We start from the raw sequence: 4,315 nt of genomic DNA on the forward strand, positions 1-4,315 counted from the left end.
AGACCAATACCCCTTAGATGATTATCTAGTGCCTCGCCCCTAACTTGACAACATTGGGATGGTCCAACATCTTTTGGGAAGGGAGTTCATACCTGATGTGGCCATCAAAGATCATTGGATGAACTATGTGGATGACTATGATGTTCAAATCATGAACTATTGTAGGATGAGTCTACTCAATTTGAGTATACCCTTAAAGATGTGGAATAAGTACAATCGTGATGTATTGGACCCCCTCTACAATAGGGAAAAAATATTTGAGCACCTCATAATAAATGCAAAGATTGACTGAGAAGAGAATGATGACATCCAACACTGGGCAAGACATGCCATCCAAATTATGAAGGATTGGGTTAAAAAACCTTTCTACTTGGAGCTAGTCCCTAATGCACCAACCTTACAAGTACTTGCAAGGCCTAAGAAGGGTAAAGGGACTAAGGTCATAGTTGCTACATACTAGGAGAAGTCCTTGGTCAGGCTAGAGACCATGTATAAGGATGAGAGAGAAGTTACATACTTTCATAGTGGTAGAGTAAAGGGGAAGAAGAAGAGGAAGACTATTAAGGGAGAAGAGGCTCATCCTGGAGATACTCAACCTAAAGAGGACCCAAAAAAAACAAAGGCATCCCAATCAGTGCCAAAGAAGGCCATGACTAAAATAGTGGTGGATAAGGTGAATAATAGGAAATTGAAGAAGAAAAGCATTGCACCCCAAATTCCAAAAACCATATCTAAGGTAGAGGGTGAAGAGTAGGAGGAAGAAATCAAATATCTCCCTCTAAGAAAGAAGACTAAGTAAACAAGGGTTGCCAAAGAGGAAAGAAGAGGGACTGCTACCCAGACACCCCCATCCATTCGAGAACAACCAATTAAAGTTGAAGAGTTCACCGATTAGGAGCAAGAAAGGTGGACCAAGTCTATAGAGGGAGATGGTTAGATGTGTTTGATCTTTCAGAGTTCAATTTTATGCCCACATGGACTCATTTGGAGGGAGGCATAATGAATGACACACCACATAGGGAATCATTGGGTGAGGATTGGAATCAACTACCTCCACTCCCACAAGGGTCATTGGACATACCTCCTCCACTTCCACAGAATCCATCATCACCATCTCCTCCTCCACTAGAACAAGAAGTCATTCCATTACCTCCTCTAATTATAGAGTCTAAGAGTCAAATGGTAGAAGGGGATGACTTTGTACATTTTAATATTAATGAAGTCCCTGAGGAAGGGCAGATTACTAGAGAAAGAGAATAGATGCCACCCCTAGTAGGGTTGGGACCCTCTCCTCTAAGAACTGTAATGACTACCCTAGTAGTAGAGCCACCAAGAGTAGAGAAGATAGGGGAAAAGGAACAACTTTAGAGATGACCTCATCATCTAGCTAGTATATTTCTCCTATGGGTACTGCTTTGACATGGCTGAAGTGGGAAGTATTAAATCACCAAAGGAGGTACGTGGAGTATATCGAGGAAGAGGGATTGAAAGCATTGGTAGAGGTAGTAAGAAAACCAACACCCAGCCAGGGTGATCCTAAGCAACTGACCTTCATCATGAAGAACCATAATGATGATTTAATGGAACTTATTGCTAGCCCTCCTCCCCATGCAAATATAGAATATATCAACCCTAAGGATTACCAAATGAAAGAAGTGGTATTAGAGAAGGTCACCAAAGATACAACCAAAATTTTGACTACCATGGGCCTCAAGCAGGCATTCTGACACTTAGACCTTGAGATGAGGCAAAGATTTTAGAGATGAGGAAACATAATGATCTATTGTGGGAGCATGTATAGGAGATAGTAGGTCCCACTTACCCTAATCACCCTAAGGTTACTTTAGCATCTACCTTAAGAAAATGAGCTCTGACCCCAGTACAAAGTGATTAATTTTTGGACACATGTAAGGGATGACACCATAGTTTTAAGGATAGGGGTGTATAGATAATTGAGGCAATCATCAACCTGATCCACAATATTAAGAAGAATGTTGACATGTTGGTTACAATGGTTAACCAAGATTTTGGGTTGATGGATGAAGTATCCACTTGGACCAATGACTTGGAAGCATTGAAGACCATCAAGGGTCAAAGGTATTAGATGTTATTAGATGTATATTTGATAAAAGGAATTAGATAAAATAAATGGTTGGATAGAAAAGACAACAACTGGTAATAGGGTTATGATCAGAGTGTATGAAGATATTCAGGATATGAAGAAAAGGACCTAGATTAATTTTTGGAAGTGGACAAATATTACAACACTACCAACTTGGAGATTTTTGGAGACAACTCTAGGTCATAACTGTGCTAAGTTGAAGCAGTTGTACAATAGTTGTAATGTCCCATTTGAGGACATTCCCATATTTTCCCTTTATTTGAATCCATTATGTAATAATATTCTTATCTGATCTAGTTTTCATTGTTTGATATTTGATATATATAAAAGTATTTTTCAAAAGGTCGCCTTCTTTCATAATAATAATTTATATTATATTAATAGTTGTATTATATTAATAATTATATTAATTATATATTAATAAGGTTACTTATATTAATTAATATCATAAGGTCTATTATATTGATAATTATATTATTTAGAATATTATTTGATAATATATCAAATATTATTATATTATAATACATTTATATATATCATTTTTATATTAAAATATATCTTTGTCATAATATTATTATTTATTATATTATATTATCATTTCGTTCATTTCATACCTTTATATTGCTATACTAACGCGACATATAATATGATATTATTATATGATTATAACATAATATTACCTATAAAATATTATCATTTTAATATTAGTATTAATATTACTTTATATATAATACTTATTTATTATTTAATTTATATGTCAAAATGGGGACATCACAGTCCTCCCCTCTCAAATTTGCTTGTCCTCAAGCAAAATCATTCACACACAAACTGCTTCATAGATACAAAACATATTTGCAAATGAAAGGCTTGGAAGATTTTATAAAACATACATATTTAATGAATGAAAACACGAAGCAAACACGATGCAGACAGATGAAGACACGAAGCAAACATGATGTAGACACATCATACATTCTTTATAATTTTCACAATGAAGTAGAGTAAAGGGAATGATTTATAACATATAGTTCCCTCGGTACCCCTTTTGGTTGTGGATCCTGCACACACAAATAATTATTAGCATGTACATGTATATAATAGCTTTTAAAGAAAAGATTAGTCATGATAAATTAGTTCTGAACCAATATCCTACCAAGCCCAAGAGCTGAACTTTGGCCCTCTTAGCCTTGATGGCAGCCATTGACATCCATCAAGGTGGTCTACTTGGCATATTCTTAACTGAATTAAGTTGACGTGATGTCAAATCTTAACTTGACCAATCTAAGCCCAGGAGTAGAACCTTGGCCCTCTTAGCCTTGATGACAGCCAGTGACATCCATCAAGGTGGTCTACTTAGAAGGTAATCTTATTCTTCCTACCTAAGCCCAAGAGTGGAACTTTGGCCCTCTTGGCCTTGATGGTAGCCCATGACATCCATCAAGGTGGTCTACTTAGGAGGTAATATTATTCTTCTTAAATATCCTACCTAAGCCCAAGAGCGAAACTTTGGCCCTCTTGGCCTTGATGACAGTCTGTGATATCCATCAAGGTGGTCTACTTAGGAGATAATTTGATTTACTAATTATGAAAAATTTATCACCATCAAATTTGTAGCTTATCTAGTTCTTGTCAGTCCTTTGTACCTTCATTACTTCCTTGATTATGCTCAGGATTATGCTTAGATCATCTTTGTTTATCCTTTCCTTAGCTCCTTTATCAAGTGTAGCACCCATTCTTTGAACTTGGCTTCTTTTCCCACTTTGAAACTTATAGTTAGAAATCAATCAATATCTTAGTGATTACATAATATAGCCTTGAAAATCAAGATATGTATATATCCATCATTTATCATATAAATAAATTATACTAATTCATATACCAATTTATTCATTATCAATTTAAATAAATAAATAAAGTGCAAATACAATTTTACATGTATATATAATGATAATATCTACTAGATGTGTAAATTAAAAAATAAATAACATAATTTAATGCATTTACCTTAAGTAGTCATATTTGTTTGACGTCACTAAAATTTTAAAATTTGTTATTTTTTATTTGACCACTTTACCTCTTGACGTGGCTTTCTCACCCTATAATTTTGGCTTTTTCTTTTAATGTATTTTTTCCACCTCACATGCAATGTATTTCCTTATTTGTTTTTTGTTCCATCTATGTGGATGTGAAATA

The sequence above is a fragment of the Cupressus sempervirens genome, chromosome 3 (genome assembly GCF_028749045.1).
Source record: "Cupressus sempervirens isolate cs-2001-9-10 chromosome 3, ASM2874904v1, whole genome shotgun sequence".
NCBI classification, from domain to species: domain Eukaryota; kingdom Viridiplantae; phylum Streptophyta; class Pinopsida; order Cupressales; family Cupressaceae; genus Cupressus; species Cupressus sempervirens.